At 36.9% G+C, this 22522-nt stretch overlaps 1 protein-coding gene across 1 annotated transcript in view; it reads right to left on the minus strand.

Moving 5' to 3' along the window:
* Window positions 1-14967, minus strand: part of LOC134792355 (aminopeptidase N) — a 53778-nt gene extending 38811 nt beyond the window's left edge. Inside the window, exon 1 of the mRNA XM_063763632.1 lies at window positions 14787-14967. The gene's annotated coding sequence lies outside the window, so the exon portion shown is untranslated. The remainder of the gene's footprint in view (window positions 1-14786) is intronic.
* Between the last annotated feature and the right edge of the window lie 7555 nt (window positions 14968-22522).

A 22522-nucleotide genomic window follows, 5' to 3' on the forward strand; every position in this document is an offset into this window, starting at 1 on the left:
CATTCTCGAATAGATGCCGCACACACCTTTAGCCTATCCTCGGCTAGATGGCGTGACGACACCGTTTCATATTTAACAATTTTAACACATAGATATCAGTGAATGAACATGGATCAAAATGATATAAAAATTATAAAATCATTTATCCATATATATATACATTTTTTGATAACTTTATACGTTTTCATTTTGAGTTTTAGTCGTGTGTCGATAGAAAATTTACAGTGACTACAAAATTTACAATGACAATCTATTCTTTTTGACTACAGTATTGCCACTTTTTAATTTCTACTCTTTTTTGTCAGAGTACTTATGTCAAATGATATTCCGTACCTACATATAACTTCCGAAATACTCATCGGTACGAACCAGGATTTAAAAGTCGGCCTCCTAATTGAAAGTTGAACGTCAGATACACTCGGCCATCACTTTTTTGTTTTATTTTTTATTTTATCATACGACAATACCACTCGAATTCCATCCACACGAAACGATTGAATTGCCATTTACCAACCGGATAAATAAATTCAAAAATTCATATTTGCGTCCACGCCACTCAATTTGATTGGTCTATCGAAACGAGTAGTTTTAGCCGACCAATATCCTTGTGGATTACATTTTACATCCACACCACACAACTTCATCAGTCCAAGTCAGTCCATCACCAATCTTTTCTGTTCAAATTATGGTAAAATCGTATAATCTGTGCGGGGTTTAACTGACTCAACCTTTTGCGATTTTTTAAGCGTGTAGGTAGATATATATGCTTATGCATGTTTTTTTTATAAGTAAACTTCATTAACAACCAATTTATTAGTCTATTATTCTTTTATCGCCATTCATTAGGTAATGAAGGATCTATACCTATTGAATTGAAACAATCGCAATTTGGTAAACTATCTCTCCTGCCCTGCCACAGATCAACTTACTAGATAGAGCATATAAGACTACTCGAGTTTTCGCTATGCTAATCAAGTGGATTAATTTACTTAATGTTGTAAACTATACTTTTTTCAGTTTGTAAGCTTTTACATTATTTTTGCTCTAAATCACGAGCTCTTTCGGTCCTATTATAGTAGGAGAAAAAAGGGCCCAAGCTATTTTTATTTCCTTCCGTTAAAAATTTTCATAGACTTTGTATGACGGTAACGGAATGGAAGGAACGAAATTATATGGAATTTCAGGAACAGTTTTTTTTTCTCCTATTCCTCCTATGATCGAAAGGGCTCATGATTCTGTAGAAATAACATAAAAATTTCCAATTCTAAAAGTATATAGTATAATTTTAAATAAAATGGCATAAATGGAGTATTTATATAAATCTTCGCTAATATACTAATTAAGTCTGATAGCGCAAGAGCTCATTAAATTGCGTCCACGATTAATAACTTTACTCATATAAATTACAAATACGAAATCAGATGTTTAAGAAGAAAGTAGGTTTTTACATGCCGATACGGATATAATTAGGCTTAAAATCCGTTTGTTGTCGCATAACCTTAAATACTAAAACAATTGACCCTAATACGGTATCTATCAGACGTAATCCAAAGCTTGGGTGTTTTCCTCTGTCCAGAAGACGTGTGGGTGTTTATGTAAAAATGCTTTTAGTGTTATTGTTATTGTTATTGTATAATCATAGTGGAATCGTTCAGTCTATATTTAGTTTTACGTTCAACGTATTTGATCTATCTTGAAGATCAATAAAATGAAGTTTATAAAGTGTTTATGTTAATTCTAAAAGTAGATCAAATGTAAGTGAGAATAGTGAGATAAAGGTCAAGTACGAAGTGGGTGGTTTCATGTATTTCGGAGAGTCAAATATCTCAATATTGTGGTGTTCGCTCTAATTATAAAATTATAATATCAAAAGGCAGTTTTATTGCTACTAATGCCTATGCCGATTCGAAGGAACTCGAGCATAAACAAATTTTGATATCGCTTAATAAAGGTAAAAACCCACAGGATGGACATTTCTTACGTAGGAAGTTTCACGCGGCGCGCCATATCTTTTGACCCCTTCTAATTTCCCGGCATTATGCCCCCTCTTAATGACGAAGTAAACATCCGTAATTTTTCATTCTTCGAGCAAAGACCTTTCGCACGGCACTTTCGCTTCACTCGCTTGACTACAGCCTATAATTATGTGTGTTTGTCTCGGTTCAAAGAGCGACTCGAACAATTAATATATGTTCTCACTTATACGATGGTTAATATTGCTAGATAAAATGTTGAGGAAGTTAAGAACTACCAATACGTATAGTATTGAAAACTAAACTTAAATTAAAATAAAACTAAATAAATCTAACATAAAACCATATTAAATCTAAGAAAGGCCCCTGCCTTTCGGTACTATGCCAGTACTGAAAATGCTGGCAGCATTTCCTCGCTGGATTGTTAAACTAATACGCTGAGCGAAAAAGCTGCCACCTCATTATCTCCTGTGGCGTCTCTGAGTTTCTTCGACAGGTCTTTTTAATTATAGTTTTATTCATGATAAAAAAAGTATTGAAAATACTTTGGAGGTAAATACTAAGTAAATTACCACCAATGGCGTAACTCTGCAGTGGATCAAAGGACACAGCAACTCACGAGGTAACGATGCAGCCGACATCTTGGCGAGAGGAGGCTCGGAACTGAAGGTGGCAGGACCTGAGCCAATCCTACCTCTGCCATATGCCTGGCTCCGGAGCATGCTGCGACACAACACTAAGGTAAAACACCAACAATACTGGTCTAACCTAGGCACCTGCAGGCAGGCGAAGGAAGCCCTCCCGACACTCAACCCCAATCTGTCGCGGAGGCTTCGACAGCTGAAGAGACCACAGCTCCGGCTTATAGCTGGGGCAATAACTGGACACGCCTCATTTAACAAGCACCTATTAACCCTACGTGTTACAGATAGCCCCCTTTGCAGAGCATGCATGGAGGCAGTGGAGACAGCCGCCCACGTCATTCTCGAATGCCCAGGGTTGCAGAATACCGGGCACAACATCTCGGCTCACCGAGGTCTCTCCCAGAAGTCGTCGGCAACGTCAAGGGTCTGCTAGGCTTCTTGGTAGAGTTGGGTTGGCAAGAATAGTGCCGCCAACCCATCACGCAAAATAGGCGCAATAATATGACGTCGAGTTGCGGGAACCGAGCCCGCGAAAACCTATAACCTATACTAAGTGAATTGATTCGAGCGGACACATAATTTTAATTAATCTAAGGCTTAATATTTTCATAAATGAGAGAGCACACGCAGAAACACTTGTAAACGCAGAAAAAAAAGTAATGATACTTCATTACGTATTGAAGCTGTGGACCACTGTTGTATGGGTGGTTTTCTGTAAGCAGTTATTTACATATTTTAACAACTAACTAAACTCAAAACTTGTTTTTTAAACATTTTATTTACAAACCAAGCTTGTAACGTGACAGATTTGCTTCTATCCTTGGCCAAATATGCCGTGTTCGTACCAAATATCATATAAAAATGTGGGCGTTGTCTTTATCGCAACATGGTCTAGTTACAAAAAAACACGATATTCTGCCATAAAAAATACAATATATTTAACATACTATATGAAATATATTTGCTTTAAAAATGTAGGCCAGTCATAATTATGTCTAACCTGAATATCTACGTCACGCTTTTAGAAGACCACCATAATAAACAGCCATTAATTTACGGAAATTAGTCACGACAGAAATGATAACTGATAAGAAATGTATCTGTGAATACCAATAGGTATAACATAATATAAAGACTGCGTTTCTAGTATTTATACCTCGTTTTTAGGGTTCCGTACACAAAGCGTAAAAACGGGACCCTATTACTAAGACTCCGCTGTCCGTCTGTCCGTCTGTCCGTCTGTCCGTCTGTCCGTCTGTCCGTCTGTCCGTCTGTCCGTCTGTCCGTCTGTCCGTCTGTCCGTCTGTCCGTCTGTCCGTCTGTCCGTCTGTCCGTCTGTCCGTCTGTCCGTCTGTCCGTCTGTCCGTCTGTCCGTCTGTCCGTCTGTCCGTCTGTCCGTCTGTCCGTCTGTCCGCTGTCCGTCTGTCCGTCTGTCCGTCTGTCCGTCTGTCCGTCTGTACGTCTGTCCGTCTGTCCGTCTGTCCGTCTGTCTGTCGGTCTGTCTGTCACCAGGCAGCTTATGAACCGTGATAGCTAGACAGTTGAAATATTCACAGATAATGTATTTCGGCTGCCGCTATAACAACAAATACTAAAAAGTACGGAACACTCCGGTTGTCTCTTTATTAAAAAACACTCTTGAAATTTGACATAATTATGGTTTCACAAGTAATAGTCACCATTTTTTTAAAGCGTTTTTCAATAAAAGACACGTCACGATACTCACGATCGTGTAGCCTTTTCTAATGCTAAAAAAACGAGGCATACACGTTGGCAAGTATTTACATATTTGTACATAGTCTTATTGCTCTATCCATTCTCAGTATACCTTTATTATATTTTCACTGCTCAATTTGCGCTCATACATCGCTTATTATTGAAATGAGCCGTCAAGTCAATATAGGTATAATAACAAAGGTATTATTTGGCCAAGAAGGCTTTTCTAAGAATTTCCAAATGATTGAACATAAACATGGTAGAAGGGCGAGTCCTTTTGACCCTCCTAAAATATTTCAAACGTCTTAAGAAAGTTTCAAGTTCATTGGTTTGGTTTAATCTTTGATGTGGCTTTATTGTTACGGGGTAGGTATACATACAGGGTGGCTTTGGCTTTGTAAAGTCTGACCATATTTTGGGGCCTACCGTGAAAATAAAAATTTAGTATAGTTGAATTATCGAGAAGATGGAATTGCATTTGTAGTGGTTGTATGCTGATAGTACAAGAAAATAGAAAATTCAAATATAGAATGCCTGTAAACAAACAATACTACTACATATGCAATTCCACGCTCTCGATGATACGACTATATCGCTCGAAGAAAACATTCAAATGGCTTAACTTAACATATATTTAAGTATTTTTTATGCATTGTGGTAATAATTCAGGCAATAATTAATTACGACCTTTTTCATGTTAAGAGTCACACAAACCTAGCTGCTGTCATAAAATCTAAGTAACGCTCTCATTTTAACTTCTTCTCACAAAAGTAATTACAACTAAGAACTTTTACATAAAAAAATTAAAAAACTTCAACTCGCTCTATTATCATTGTGTAATAATTTTGATCAACAAAAATTAGTATCAGGCAGAGATATATACATACAATGTGTAAAAAAAATAAGCGGGGATCCGTTTGAGGGCATATTCGGTATTGTGTTATGATTAGGAAAAAATTGAAGAATTTTTTTTAGGCGAGACTAGTTTTTAGCCTTTGTATGGAGAGTTGGCCGAATTGGACAAAATAAAAATTCTTCCATTTTTTCCAAATCAGAACACGATACCGAATCAATATGCCCTTAAACGGATTTCGACTATTTTTGTTACCTTGTATTATCTTACGAAAATTGCCATCCCAAGTTTCAATATGAATTTTAACATATCTTTTAATTGAGAGCGTAACTCCGATTGTATGGGACCGGCTTTTTGGCTCCAGATTCATGTGACTTAAGTTATGTAATGAAAAACTACTCAAAACTAGTCTGTCCGGCCGTCCTCGTCCGAGTGACGTTCCCTCACTAAATTGCTCGCTCCAGACACTCATTGACTTACAAATTTCTTGCCCTCTATGGACTAACCTGCTTTGGGACTCAATGAAGGCTCAAAGGTACACTCGAGAGAAGAGAAAAAGGGTCAGTTTTTTATAGAAATTTACACACAAACTAATCTTTGCTAATGAAATGGTCTTGGGTGCTAATAGAAAGACTGAAGTACATTTTGTTTCATAAGATTTTATGGCTTTTTATATCCGAAGCTAAAATATATGAATATCAAAAGTTATAATTTATAAAGAAATAATATAAATTCACCGTTTTTGGTTAATTAATGCACAATATCTGCGTGAACCACTTATTCTAAAACCCTTCTTTTTTTTAGAATCATATGTGAATGGTATTGGTAACGAAATGAAGATTTTTTTTGTTAGCCTATTTTAGTGTCCAACTGCTGCGCAAAGGCCTCCCCTCCTTTCCTCCACTCAACCCTGTCGTTTGTACTTTCCCGTCAATCCGTATAAAATGCGTTCAAGTCGTCCCGGAAACTTCTTAAATAAAATATTTTATTTTTTTATAAAATTACGAAAAAGTTGCGTGATGCAAATGTTATTTCAATACGACAAATTGCAAAAAAACTAATACAAATTCGATCAGAAATATTAATTTTCACATGTTTTGTGTCACCCTGTAGTATGACGTAGTACCGTCTACAAAAACAACAATAATGTTTTGTCGTGGAACCATAACTCAGTGACATTCAGGAAATCTAACAGCGTAAAAGAAGATAATGTGTTGCACAATTAGTTCACACGAGTGTCAATTCACACTGATATACGAGTATTATGTAATGAAACAAAAAAGGCTGTAAAAACCGTAGAACGCGATTCAAATTTCACAACTAGTTACGGTCTTGATATTTTTTGAACTCTGCCATCTTGTGGCCTGAATCGGAAACATGTGCACATGTACATTGCCAAAGCAAGTGCTACCATCTACCGTTCGCGCGTTCTCGTCGTTTTCTTGTGCATAGTAGGTTCTGCCGTCTTGTGGATTACATCGGAAGCATAAAGGACACATTTACGCCTCGCGCCATAATCTGACGGCTCCTATGCTGCCCCCTATAATCATGCACGGGGCCTATACGACCTTGAAGATCGCTCACGTTGATTGGTGCATGCGAAATGAAGTGAAAGTCGTGCGTGAGACGCGCCAATCACCAAGACGATAGTCAAAGTCGTATCAAAACCAAGACAATTTGGTAAATCTGAAATCGACTCATGGAATATTCTTCATAATTATTCTCATAAGTACCCACTATGTAAGTTCTAGTACCTACAAAATCGACTAAATCGCACTCGGAGGGATAATTCGTCTTCCCGCTACAATCTCGTCATCTGTAAATGATCACTGGGGAATAATAAGTAGGTATTGTTGTTTACTTTTGGCCCGGGGTAAACATAAAGTTTTGTTCAATTTAACTTTTTACCGATCGTAGACTAAAACGTCGTTCATACGCTCTAATAAAAATATTATCGGCGCTTATTTGGGCAAAAAATGGCCTATTTATCATAGTCTAATAAAACATGGTCTTCCATTCCCAGAGTGACACGGGCCTACGTCACAACAACATGGCCGCTATATATAGCGCTATCGCATATTATCATATAGCGCTGTCGCATGATGACGTAGGCCCGTGTCAGTTAGGTGACCTAGAAAAGACGGGAATGGAGTACCAGGCGGAGTATATTATTATACCATGCTATTTATAAACTAAGTTCCGAATGAAAAGTTTGTGGGATTCTTGCAATGTAAAAATATCTAATAAGAATGAAATAAATAAATAAAATGTCTATGATAATTTAACGTTTTGCGTAACCGTATTTACTATTACTGGGCTACAAAGAAACAGACACACCCACAAACGTATTATTGAAAAACACTACCCTCACTTGTCTACTCAATCGGGTAAGAAACAGTTTTCCTTATGCTTTTGTTCAGCAAACTCGTCACAGAAGGAAAACAAAGGCGCCTGGAGCGATTATCCAATTATGATAATTTGAATGTTGATTTGACAAATTGTCCCGCCATTGTTTCATAATTTGCTTGCCGTTGGTGTTTCCGTCTTTTTCGTTTTTAATTTAAAATGTAAGTAATGAAAAAAGTAAGTAATGTCCAAAGAAGTGGAGCGAAATTTACGTATTTTCGCCAAAGATATATTGGAACGGCCAAGGTGCTCTAAAACATCTGAACATAGACTTTAACGTCTTGATAATAGAGGCTTTGTTTAGATATTTATGGTCGCTTTAGCCACACCATTGACATAGATATCTAGGGATTGGCTTTACGGGCAATAATAATGAGGCATGACAGGGGTCAGTACAGAGGTGTGAAACTGCTACAACGCGATTGGTTGATGAGTTCGCATCACGCGCGCTATTGGTCACAACGCAACTAGTTGCGTTAGACTGCACGATTGGCTGGAATTCGTGAGTAACACCGCTGAACTAGTAACATTTTTAGTGACCGTAAAGCCCGTCCTTAGATATTATACGTCAATGAGCCACACCGATCTAATGGCAACTTTACCTTATTTGCGCGGAAAGAGAAGAGTCGTGGAAGGGATCCCAGTACATTTCTCTTCTCTTTCCGCACAAACTCTGTTTAAAACACTGCACGTAACGTAAGCCAAATATGAGTAATTGTGTTGCAGTCTAGTCAAAGGTTCCACTTTGTCGCTTATCATTAAGGACGAGATTTGCTTGTTTCTTTATACGTTTAACCTGTCAAAGCGTCCTTATTGCAACCGTCAAAGTGGGACTTTTTTGCTAGGAAACGACACAATTCCAACAATTTTTATTATATGATGTAAAAAAAAATTATATGTCAAAATATTATCTATATAAATACTATCTATCATAGTAATTTATTACGCTTCAACGAGTTTTATATAAATAAGTAGAGATCTCTGTAAATAGATAAGTATATTCTTGACCGTTATTTAACTTTTCAAACGACTCCCTAAGCAATTTCTATGACATCATAATCTTGTTCCTTCTATTACCATACCAGTCCAACTGACCCCGTAATACAAACGTTTTTGCTACCAACCAACTTAATACTTCACCATTGTGAATGTCGTTAAATCTCAACTCTTACCATCCCGTCCTAATTATCACACCATATTGTCACCCCAAAAATACGTTACATTCTGTCTCCATGTATCCATAATGACGTAAACGCCTTGATAAATCTATTAAAGTTAATCCATCTGGTGACGAAAATACGTTACTTCTGATTTTGTTGTTACATATTTCGATAATGACGTAAACGCCTTAATAAAGCTATTAAAATAAGTCGATTTGGTTGTTTCACGTTGTCTACGGCTACCCCTTTGTCATAGTCACGATTCCAAAGGGAAGGGCCCTTGATAACAATAGAATAGAATAGAGCCAACTCAGGGGCCAACTACGAGGGGCACAGATAACACAGTGTAAGTATTAGCTAAAGCAGTATAGTATCTGCACGTGCCAGGTAAAGCCCCCTCCAGACTATGCGCGTGAATCGCGGACGAAGCACACTTGCGTTCGCGGCTTCGCCCGCGATTCACGCGCATAGTCTGGAGGGGGCTTAAGACCTCTTTTCCATCGCCCACACTCGGCGCGATTCGGGAAATGAATTAGAGATTCACTAGATATGAAATTGTAAAGATATGTGACGTTCCACGGCAAAAGGTACCATTGCCCCGACTGCATATTAGAGCGGCGTTAATAATAGCGTAAGCGCACATATCTTTACTATTTCATATCTAGTGAATCTCTAAATCATTTCCTGAATCGCGCCGACTGTTAACTAACAGTTCGTAAACAAAAGGCATAAGGTCCACCGATGGACAGTTAAGAGTGTTGCTGTTTGTACAAAAATGTATTTGCCCTTTTTTAAAGCTGGCTTTTTTTGAGTCGTATAAAAGCAAAGTCAGCATCATCCTTATTTTAACTGTAAATGTTGCCGATATTCCTTTTATATGACACAGTTGTTATGTTATTATGACGCATCTAAAAACAGTTTGGTGTAGGTAATATTTATACACACACTAGTCTGTTCGAGAAACGGAAAACGGTGAAAAATAGAGATAATACACCTAAAAATACGTGTGATACCTCATTAGATTCGTAATGATGTCTAGAAAAATGTATTCGAAGCGTGTATTAGCACACAAAAAATTACAAAAGTTATTAACAAAAAAAGGGAGAAAAAAGTAGATTTTTCTTATTTCCCAAATATCTCAAAAAGTATTAATATTTAAGAAACCAAAATTAATATTATAAAAGAGGAGGATATATCCTTTATATAACCTATCTTTATAAGTTAAAACACTTAAAACCTTCGTTTTACTCGAGAAATCGAGTTAATATACTGTTTTAGTAAATTTATTAAACTGTTGCTATTAAAAAGCATCTAAAGTATTGTGCTTTGTAGTTTGCCTTAGGGAGACTTATAGAGCGATTTTATTAGTTGGCTATCTTATCTTTGGAGCCTGATTTGGTCCTGAGGGATTAATGGGATTGCTTCGGTGACTCATGGATTAGCTAGCGGCTAGCCAATTGGCTTAGATCAGTGGCGTTAGATAAACAGAGGCAATAGCGAAAACAAATTATATAATAAACATCATGTATTAGTCATACAAACAACACACTTATATAACACACACGTCTTATACATACAAACAAAATTACTAATTATAACCTCCGACGCAAGGAGAGGGTGGTTATGAAGTTGACCGCTAAGTGTGTGTCTATCTTTGCCACCGCAGGTTTTAAATGAGTAAACCGTTTGGACGCGGTTTTTTATCAGGGTTTCTAGCGCTGGCTCTTAGCTGGTTTTGTCAAAATCGGGTGATTTAATTGCGTTGTTTTTTATTTATTTATATGAAGTTACCTATTAAGGGTTTAATTTTCACACAACTTTGCTAAACTCTTAACCCTTTACTATATATTTTTTTTATTTGAACTTTAATAGCTGTCGATAGAGTTGAATATCATAATATCCACCACATATGGTTTCATATGCGGTAAAGGGTTAAGTCTCCTAAGAGGTCATATACGAAAAAACCGTAGAGGAGATGCAATTTCTTTAAAGTTTTTTATTGATAAAAATAATAACTTATTTGCTGTCTATCAATGTCAATCAGCTTCCACAGTGCAATATTATTTTATGAAATGTTTAGATGCACATACCAGCCGGCGTTTGATCGAATGGGGTGCAGTTTAATGGATCTATTGTGCGATATTCTATTTTATAAATACGTCGGGTTACTTTATTTTTTATTAAACTATTGTGTATGTGGAATTGGTTGTGTGTTCCTGTTATTACGAAGTTGGAAATAGATAACGAAGTTGTTATCTATGTTTGATAAAATTGTAGCCAGTTTGGAATAATATTATTAGATAATAAAATTATAAATTATTTGATTAATCAGGGAATACTCACAGGGCTTCTGTACATACAGTACAGTGTCCCTTATTCTGGGATTTTAAACATTATCCGTTAAGAAATTTAGTTACACATCAGATAGAATGACAGGTACAGAGTTCTCATATCGTCAGGTGACAACCAAAACTCACTAATTACCACCACAAGTTCATAGCCATAATGAACCGTATTATTACCACAATAAAGTTGAATTTTGTTGAATTATTTTTTAGTAATTAGTGAGTTTTGCTTGTCATTTGACGATATCGACAAACTCAATTATCTATATACGTTTCCCAAAAACTAGTCTTTGCTTGTTTATTTTGTGTAAGCATTATTTTGGGGTTGAGGATAAAGTTTACACAAAGCATATGTATTTTAAATTATCGCCAGGCTAGAAAAATAAAGATTTGCGAAGTTTCAGAAGTCATACTTGCAATTATATTACAAACAAAACTTGGATCACTGTATACGAGAGAAGTAAAAATAATTGTGTATGTCCATATAGGAACTCCATACGCATGATTTAATTTTGCCCCGAATATTCCGATGTAAGTATGTAACATGTATTAAAGACCGTTAAAACAGTTTAGGTTTAGCACGTTAAACGTACGAAATGCGTGATAGTGTGTGAAATAAACACGAGTTAAAAAAAGCCGCATACGACGATAAGCAGTAAAACTGTACGCAAAACACATAAACATGTGATGCCGCGAATGTGGCCGTTCTAGCTCTAATGTGCGGTTCGTACGAGTATACAGGGTTTTTCGTCAAACGGGGCAATCAAGAAAAAATTATGACCTAAATAAAATATTATAACTGCCTACGAAACAGGAGGTCCCGGGTTCGAATCCTGGTTAGAGCAATTTTTTGTATGTTTATCACAAATATTTGTTCCTGAGTTATATATTTAGTTATATATTTTCTATGTGTATAAGTATTTATATAGGTGCCTATAACTATTAATTACATATATCGTCATCTAGTATCCACAACGCAAGCCTTATTGAGGTTACTGGTGGGACTAGGTCGATCTGTATAAAAAAAATCCATTATATCTATTTATTTTCACTCTGACCACCCTGGTCACCGACTTGACAAGTAATATTTTTTATATAGATAAAAAAAAACATCAAAAAGTCAATAAAATAATGAAAAAACAATTGATCAAAGTTAATAAAGACAGACAAAAGACGGTCTTATAATTATCCTATCCATTTCCGGTGTGAAACGACTTCAGGTTTTAATTTCCGGTAGGATATGAAAGTCCTCTGAAAGTCTTATGAAAATCTTAGTATAAGTACTTTTACACTTATTTTAATTTTTAAAAACAGTCAGCCATGTCTAATAGTTTCTGATTTTCCCTCACTGTCCATAGAAAGTGGTTCCCGTAGCCTATGGACGCCTGAAATAGCCGTGGTGTCACAAGCGCGTTGCCGATCTTGAAATCTGTACACTCGTTTTTAAGTAGATGTTTTGGGAGAAACTCGGCATTAAACAAACACCCTGTATATTCTACAGGCCTACCTCTATCACGTACAGTCAATATCATAAATATTTATACACTTTGGAAACTCATCGGCAAAAACTGCGAATATAAATATAATGTACAACGAAGAGCGCAATAATAGATAACATATTTTTATGGCTCTACAAATAAGGCAGATGTTTTTGTGCGTGTCTTTCTGCAAGATATTATTGCATGAACTGTACCTTAAGAAAATGCATGCATGTGTTGACACTATTTTGTTTAAATAGTCAGCATTAATGCTGTATCTCATGAACCGTGATAGCTACGCAGTTGAAATCTTCACAGATGATGTATTTCTGTTGCCGCTATAACAACAAATACTAAAAAGTACGGAACCCTCGGTGGACGAGTCGCACTTGTCCGGTTTTTTAATTTTAGTTTATATTTTTTTGTTTATATTACATGTACTATACTATATTTTAATAAATTTTGTATCTTCAGATGTAGTATCAAAAATAAAAATGGTACGTAAAACATAAATATTAAATCCCTGGAATACTTTTCCAAATATAAATAATCTCCACAGTTCGCGTTCAAAAGTACTTATCCGTTATAATTTAATTGTTCTACACAATAGAGACACGTCACTTTTTGTTAAGCTATTAGAGAATTGTAGAAACTATTGACGAGCGGTCTTATCCGCTACTTTTGACTGTATATATATAGCTACCTATCATCTATTCATGTTAAGCAAATAACTATACTCAAATATACTTATAATAATTTTTATAGAGTTGCGGTATACCGTAATGGCGTATTAATACAGAATGAATGATAATGAATAAGTAATCATGCATTAAAATATTTTAAATGTACGCTGCATAGGGCCAAAAATTTTGAAAGCATCGTCTTCAAATAATATTAGGTTTCTAAATCGAGTACGTATCAGAGTTGAAAGGAATCCTATTGCATTATTCATAAGTATACAAAATACAGGGCAGTGGTGGCCGAGTGGATATGACGTCTGACTTTCAATCCGGAGGTCGCGGGTTCAAATCCTGGCTCGTACCAATGAGTTTTTCGAAACTTATGTACTTAATATCATTTGATATTTACCACTAGCTTTTCGGTGAAGGAAAACATCGTGAGGAAACCTGCATACATCTGCGAAGAAATTCAAAGGTGTATGTGAAGTCCCCAATCCGCATTGGGCTAGCGTGGGGACTATAGCCCAAGCCCTCTCGCGCATGAGAGGAGGCCTGTGCCCAGCAGTGGGACGTATATAGGCTGAAATGATGATGAATGATGATACAAAATACGTCATCATATTTATAAATAAATAAATAATGTAGTAGTTAAGTAACTAACAATTCTATGGATAAAATTTATCTGAAATAAAGAATTACTAATTTTAAAAATATTTATTTACTTTAGCAAAAAAGCACTAGGTATATGTGTATTTATGTATGTTTCACTTGATACCTATATTAATTATATTCAATTGTATGAGAACCATAAGAATACTCGTTAATTAAGGAAACAAAAGAACATCAGTTATTATTAAGCAATCAAATCATAAACTCGTTCCCTCCCCGGACTCAATTTATTAGTAGTGACATATTTTCTAATTTAAACCATAAATAACTATTAAATAAAAAAAAATTAAACCCCTTACGCATTATGCCAGAAATGCCAAAAATCCATTCCATCCATTTTATACCAAAAATACCTCATCATTTTGTAAAAGAGCTGGTACTCTTCAAATTGCTACATTGATTTTTATCAAACATACTCGTAGCTAAGAATCGCATCGAAATCGGTCCATCCGTTTGAGAGCTACGATGCCACAGAGAGACATTGACGTCAAACACATAAAAAAAGGTGTTTTGATGTAATGTGATTTCTAATCACATTCTAATCATGGTTACCATACATACCTACCTACCTAAACAAATACATAAACAAGTATAATTTTACCGGTATAGATATACTTATACATTAGACGACAGTCATCTCTCAAGCGCAATTCCATTTCCATCTGACAGAAAAACACAATTTTTCCATTTCAGAACTATTTCCACGAAAACCCGCAAGCCTATCACTCGCTTCTAAAAATCTGTAGCAAAAAAACGAACACTATTTTCCAATTTCAAAAAACGCGCTAATTTCGCGAAAATCCGCATTAAAAATGCTTCACAATAAAGCGCCACTGACATTGAAAATCGTAATCGTACTCACCTCAAGACCAATCCGTGTGTCGTGCAAAAACTACTGACGTGTTACCATTGTTTGCAGTAATTAAGGCGGGAATACACGGTGGGGTCGGGACGGGCGGCGCGCGCGGCGGATGCGGCCACACTGAGCCCAGCCTCTAGGCATAGGGGTTCGCGCGGGGAGATTTGTCCGAAAATTTTCTGGAGGAAAACTAGAAAGTGTTATGTGTCTAAAATGTACATGAAGTTGACATTTCTTGCAACAATTCTGCAGCAGTAACGATGGTGCGGTCTAAATCTGAGTCACAGACCAACTTTCTGTGATCTGAGTGAACCAAAGGCACAGAGGGACGCCAGCGGGGAGATTTGGGCGAAAATTTTCTAAAGGACAATGAAAAGAAAGTGTGAGATATCTAGTTATGAAACTTTATTTTGACCAATCAAAATTACATTTGTACCAATTGTACCTAATATAGGTACAATCGTGATAAATGATAAGATGAGAGAAGGGTTAATTAAAAGGGTGAAAGTGCCATTTTGGTCAGACATGAAATTTGCTGGAATTTATGAAAACCACGAAGTTTTTACAAATTATATAAATTCAGGTTGTTGTTAAACATTAAATTTGTTTGACACACTATTCGCATAATCTACACATAACATACGGCCCGGGGTTAACCGGTTAAACCGCTAAAGTGTCAATTGTACTGTTTACCATGGTAACTCCAGGTTTAACCGGTTGACGCCGGGTTAGTGGGATGGTGCAAGTGGCGCTTACAGCAACATTTCTTTTGACTACGAGTATTGTTTTCTAAAAATACGAGTAGTAGCATTGCCATTCGGTTGCACGAAAATCAATCGCCAGATTTTTTTTATTTTAGTAACCATACCTACGATTAAACGTTACAAAACTTAAATAATATACTCATAAAGCCTAAAATTGCACAAACACTTAAGTCGAGTTACGTAATTTTGGCTTTCAAATAAAAAGTATAATAGGGGTGTATAAAGTTGTTCAACGCATATTGTCACGGGTTTAAAAAAACGTTTTGTCAAATACTTTATTGGGGGATTATTGGTCGATAAAAGGTAATGCTTACGACCTTATTTAAAGGTACGAAATACTATTTTTCGTTGGCCAATTGTATAGTTTGAAAGGGTTTTTTGGTAGTTTTAAAAAATGTCAGCTGCGTACACGCATCGTACGATGACCCCTTGGGTTGGTTACTAGGTTAGGGTCGCTAGAATATTACACTTTTTTTTTTATAAAAAAGATGGTTGCTGACGTTAAATATACCCTTTTTTAGGGTTCCGTACCCAAAGGGTTAAAACGGGACCCTATTACTAAGACTCCACTGTCCGTCTGTCTGTCTGTCACCACTGTCACCAGGCTGTATCTCATGAACCATGATAGCTAGACAGTTGAAATTTTCACAGATGATGTATTTCTGTTACCACTAATAACAACAAATACTAAAAAGTACGGAACCCTCGGTGGGCGAGTCCGACTCGCACTTGTCCGGGTTTTTCAATCCCGACGCAAAAAGAGGGGTGTTATAAGCTGGACATGAATGTCTGTCCGTCTGTGGCATCGCAGCTCTCAATTTGGATCGATTTCGATGCGGTTATTTTACGTGAATCCGAGTTTCTTTGCGGTTCTTAGCTATGATTGATAAAAATCGATCTAGCACCGAAGCTAACTAACTTTGCACTGGCTTGAATAGTGAGTGGCCCAAAGTGAGTGAGTGTCAATACAAACGTCATATTTTCATAGAAATTTGATATTAATGATGACAGCTTGGTCCAACTCTAAACTTAATTGTATTTAGTTGTAAGTCATTCTCTTAATAATTAGGCAATAATTGTAGCAACAAGTGACAATAATAATTATTGTGTGACAATAGTACCTACACAAGTGACAATAGTAGTAAAAATGGAAAGGGTTGAAATAAATTTTCGCCGAACACGTCCACGGACAACCCTAGCAGCAGATGAAGTTATCGAAACCACAGACTTAGGTCGCGTAGACACCGCACGTCAGAAAATGGGAAAGTTCACCAACTGGAAGAAGGTCGCCAGGCACCGCGACAACTGAAGGAAGATTGTGGAGGCCAAGGGAATTAAGTAAGACGCCGCACATATTCTCAAATTGTATGACACTTCACGGTTGCAATTTGACAAATATCTCGAAAGACAAGTGTTTGTAGAATTGTTTAAAGGGATAAGTTTGTTTTTGCTCTTGTCTGCTATTCTAAATTGTATACATGTAAGTAGGTACCTGATAAATTTGTTCTCACAATCAAGATTTACTAGTAGAACGCAAACAAAACAACTACTTTTAAGAATCTAGTAATTAGGGAAAGCATTTAAAAAGAGAAGGATTAAGTATAGACATTTAGAACGGAACCCTTTACCGAGAAAATGCAGAATTTTCTTTTTTATGTATCCACGGTGTTATAATTTCTACCTATGCCGAAAAATAAATAATATTACTTAGATTTTTTTGGTAATAACTAGGCACTATTTATCTCTGAAAATGTAAACAGTAAATTTAAATGTAGTTGAAAAAACGTAAAGTACAGAAATGTTTATATTATACAGATACATACTTACAACGATTTAATAATTATTTTAACATGTCCTGAAATAGGAGTATTTTAACAAAAAAATACACAATATAAATAATTAAACACTACAAAATATTTAATAACATGTTATTTTTACACGTGTCACATCACATTCAAGGGATTATTACAACTATTCTTTCCCCAGAAACTTAATTCTATTTTGCTAAGCCGGACAATAACTTTACACCGTTCTCTGTCCCTCCAGCAAAAGCGTTCTAAGAAAGGATAAGTACAGTCAGCTGCAGAGAAAAGTGACCCCCTGCATATATAGAAGTTTGTTTACAAAGGTGCTAAGCGAATATTTCTGACTGTATATAATAATGACCATAACTGGAGGGGTTATGCCAAATTTACTCACGTTGTCTATTCGTCCATGGTCTGTGAAACGAAACCATCCGTCAATTGTGCGTCGCGTCGTCGCCTTCAATTAGCCTTCTTGTGGGTTTCCCGCCACCCCTAGAGCTTTGACGGAAATATACGAGCCGTATGTCGTTACGTTACCGTTACGTTGTAGTTACGTTATCGTTGTGTCACACACAATTAGCCTTCTTGTGGGTTTCCCGCCACCCCTAGAGCTTTGACGGAAATGTACGAGCCGTATGTCGTTACGTTACCGTTACGTTGTAGTTACGTTATCGTTGCGTCACACACAATTAGCCTTCTTGTGGGTTTCCCGCCACCCCTAGAGCTTTGACGGAAATGTACGAGCCGTATGTCGTTACGTTACCGTTACGTCGTAGTTACGTTATCGTTGCGTCACACACAATTAGCCTTCTTGTGGGTTTCCCGCCACCCCTAGAGCTTTGACGGAAATGTACGAGCCGTATGTCGTTACGTTACCGTTACGTTGAAGTTACGTTATCGTTGCGTCACACACAATTAGCCTTCTTGTGGGTTTCCCGCCACCCCTCTAGAGCTTTGATGGAAATGTACGAGCCTTATGTCGTTACGTTACCGTTACGTTGTAGTTACGTTATCGTTGCGTCACACACAAGTAGCCTTCTTGTGGGTTTCCCGCCACCCCTAGAGCCATGACGGAAATAATCGGCTGTGTCTGTGTCGTCACGTTACCGTCACGATGTTGCTACGTTAGGTACCTAAATGTCTTTACGTCATATTCGTAGCCAAATGAAACGAGGTTCAAAAACAAGCGCAAGAGGTATTATTGGTATTAAGTATTAACTGAAATTTCATATATTATTGATGTTCTCATAATCCACATACCTAATTAGTTAATTACTTACTTAGTTGTATTTTTTTAATATTTGAAACTTAAAAGTGCAAAAAGACGTTTTTGAGAAAATGCATGGTACCTATGTTATTGATGTAAGTAACAATCCAGAGATCGCCACATTGTCGTTGCATCACACCCGGCTTTGGGCGTCCCCGCCACCCCCACATTCAAACGAAAATATATCGTGACCGGATCACGTTGTCGTTACGTTGTTGTCACGTTGTCGTGCCGTTGTGTGTGCTAAATTAAGCCCGATTCAGATTTGTCAACTTTGTTACGGTTTTGAACTGGTTTTGACAATTGTCTTGGTGATTGGCATGGTGAGGACGTGTATCGTGCATATTCCACCAGTTCCACCTATCCAATTTTTTCGTCCAATGCCTCTCACTCTCTCATTAAAGCAAAATGTGAGACGCAATACACATTGGACAAAGAAATTGGATAGGTGGAATACCACCCTTATGCACTACTTTCACTTTATTTCGCATGACCAATCAATGCTAGGTAGTTTCCGTCTAGCTCTAGTTATGGGGGACAGAGAAACAACATGGGCCGAGACGTTTACTATAAAATATGTCATTCTTTTATGTCCTAATTTTTCTAAAAATTAACTCCCATTTAAATTTAAAATAGTGTCAAAATCAAACCTGTGTAATTTTGCAGCGCCATCTATTACGAAATGTACAAACTATTGAAGCGTTCCGCGCGCTTAGCGTAGATTGTAACCTCAGTGTAGTTTATTTGCTGTTCTAGTTTCTGCAGTAAAGTGCAGATGGCGCTGTTTTCAATAATACTTTTAACAAAATTCGTACGCCTTTCCTGTAAGTAGTGTAAGTAAATAACTCATAATAGGTATTTTATGCATTCGTCTTGGTCTAATAAAACGTTATAACGTTAATAACTAGAAAAACATATACTTAAATTTTATTTTTCTAAATACTATTATTAGAACCAAAGACATATCTAACTTCGTATAAGACGAATAAAGTATAAGGAAAAAACGTGCCTCGGAATTCAAGTGAAAGTCATTCTCGAATAGATGCCGCACACACCTTTAGCCTATCCTCGACTAGATGGCGTGACGATACGGTTTCATATTTAACAATTTTAACACATAGATATCAGTGAATGAACATGGATCAAAATGATATAAAAATAATAAAATCATTTATCCATATATATACATTTTTTGATAACATTATACGTTTTCATTTTGAGTTTTAGTCGTGTGTCGATAGATGGCAGTAAATTTACAGTGACTACAAAATTTACAATGACAGGACCCCTCTATACTATCTATTCTTTTTGTTAGAACAAAAGCAAAAACTCAAGAATTTATAGGTAAGTAGGTAGGTAGGTACGCAACAAGTAGGTACCTACGAGTACATAATGTCAGCTTGGAAACCAGCACTGGTCTTTCATGGGACCAATCCGGCTACCTGGAATAAATGCTGGTTGTTCAGATACACTTCTCAAGGCAGTCTTAGTCTAGACTTGACTAGATTCCCCTGGTTCTAGTCGCTAGGGCAATGGTTTCATTTGCTAAATCCAGTTAGACACGACCTCAATAATCAGTACAGCCTAGGTACAGTCGCCATCTGATATATCGGAGCGGCCAAGGTGTTCACAATATCTGAACACGCACTCTAACGCCCTGACAATAGAGGCGTGTTCAGATATTTGTGAGCACCTTAGCCGCTCCGATATATCTGATGGCGATTGTACGTGTCTTAAGTTAAGTCTGCACACCATTCTGTGGAAACTAGACGTAGCTGGGATTAGGTTGGTTTCCTCGCAATGCTTTTAGGAAATTTGTGGTACCTAAGGGTGCTATTCCACCTGTGACCTGTCAAATTTCTTAGTCCAATGTGTATTTTGTCTCACATTTTACTTAACGAGAGAGTGAGAGGCAATGATATTGGGCCAAGATATTGGACAGATGGAATACCATATGTGTGTGACTTTACGCGACCGGCGGCAGCGGCGGCGGCAACCATAGGTTGGAGCGAGACAGCGATCGGACCTTTCGTTCCCACCTATGGTAGCCGCCGCCGCCGCCGGTCGCGCAATGTCGTGGCCGAGGCGTTAGGTGAGAAGTTGCATACATATCCCTACTATATCCTAAATTAAATCCTATAATTATACCTATACTTGCATCTAAATCGGTTTAGCAGTTTAAGCGTTAGCATTAGGGACGTTAACAGACAGAAAGACAGACAGACCGAGTTACTTTCGCATATATTATAGTAGGGACAAAGACATATGTAACTTCGTATAAGACGAATAAAGTCTAAGGAAAAAACGTGCCTCGGAATTCAAGTAAAAGTCATTCTCGAATAGATGCCGCACACACCTTTAGCCTATCCTCGGCTAGATGGCGTGACGACACCGTTTCATATTTAACAATTTTAACACATAGATATGATATAAAAATAATAAAATCATTTATCCATATATATACATTTTTTGATAACTTTATACGTTTTCATTTTGGGTTTTAGTCGTGTGTCGATAGATGGCAGTAAATTTACTGTGACTACAAAATTTACAATGACAGGACCCCTCTATACTATCTATTCTTTTTGGTAGGGATTAGTGGGAATGGTAGCTAAACCACACCTACGACTCAGTTCTTCAATTTATTAGGACTAATGCCCCATTTAGGGGCTAATAGGTGTTAATAGGCAAGATCACACGAAAAGAGACGGCTACATATGCCTGTCGCGCTCAGCTTATCCATGCGGCAAATGAGATAAGTGGACATGCGGTGGCGTTGGCTATGCCACTAGCTAACGCGACATGTCGAATACATCCCATGGTGACATTATGCTTATGCTTAAGAGCCCATCAACGTGCACACTAGCGCCACAGCTAAATAATCGTAATGATTTAATTTTAACGAAATATATTGAAAAAAGGGGGCCGCTACGTACTGTATCGTGTATTTAAGTACCTTTTGAATACATCTAACTAGTTTTTATGTTGCTGGATTCGTCAATCTATAATGCTTCCAAAGTTAAAATGGCCGTTCTTGTTTTGAGTTCCTAATAGATCGACGAAACCAGCAAAATAAAAGCTAGTTTGATATATTCAAAAGGTACTTAAATACACAATACAGTACGTAGCGGCCCCCTTTTTTCAATATATTTCGTTAAATTTAAATAATCACGATTATTTAGCTGTGGCGCTAGTGTGCACGTTGATGGGCTAATGATTCAGAAGCTTCTGTCCGCAACTTCCAGCCTGATTCCATGGTATAATAATATACTCCGCCTGGTACTCTATTCCGAGATTCGCGTATGACCTAACTGACACGGGCCGACGTCATCATGCTGTTTACAGGTTCTCAAACTTTAAAATGTGGGAGAATTTTAACCAACGGTGAAAATTATTTTAACGGCATTAATTTTAAGTTATTCATGTAGAAACATAGTAAAATAAAACAAATCTAATGTATTGAATTAAACTTTATTTATCTATACAAGACAAACGTTTGAAAAACTAATTCACAGTTACACATTAATTACCAAGCTTACGACGTGAAAAGTTTGGAAAACACTGCGACTGCTGACACTGAGCGAGAAGGAAATAACAATTAACACGCGTTCGACAAGGATGACGGTCAGGGCATGAAGTTATCTAGATCCGAATTGTCAAATGTGACAGCGCTATCCTGTGTTGCCAGTAATGTAAACAGAATTACCCGAACGTCTGAAATTTCTTTCGTGAATCGGAAGATAATGCTAACGAATAATTAAAAATGACGTGTTATTATAAAATCTAAGATAAAATACATATAAATGTAAATTATAAAATTATAAAGAAATATTTTAACTTATTAACCATAGGTATAATGTACCCATGTAACATGTTATGTTGAAATAAAGTGGCAATGTTATT

This window comes from Cydia splendana, chromosome 7 (genome assembly GCF_910591565.1).
Source record: "Cydia splendana chromosome 7, ilCydSple1.2, whole genome shotgun sequence".
In the NCBI taxonomy this organism is placed as follows: domain Eukaryota; kingdom Metazoa; phylum Arthropoda; class Insecta; order Lepidoptera; family Tortricidae; genus Cydia; species Cydia splendana.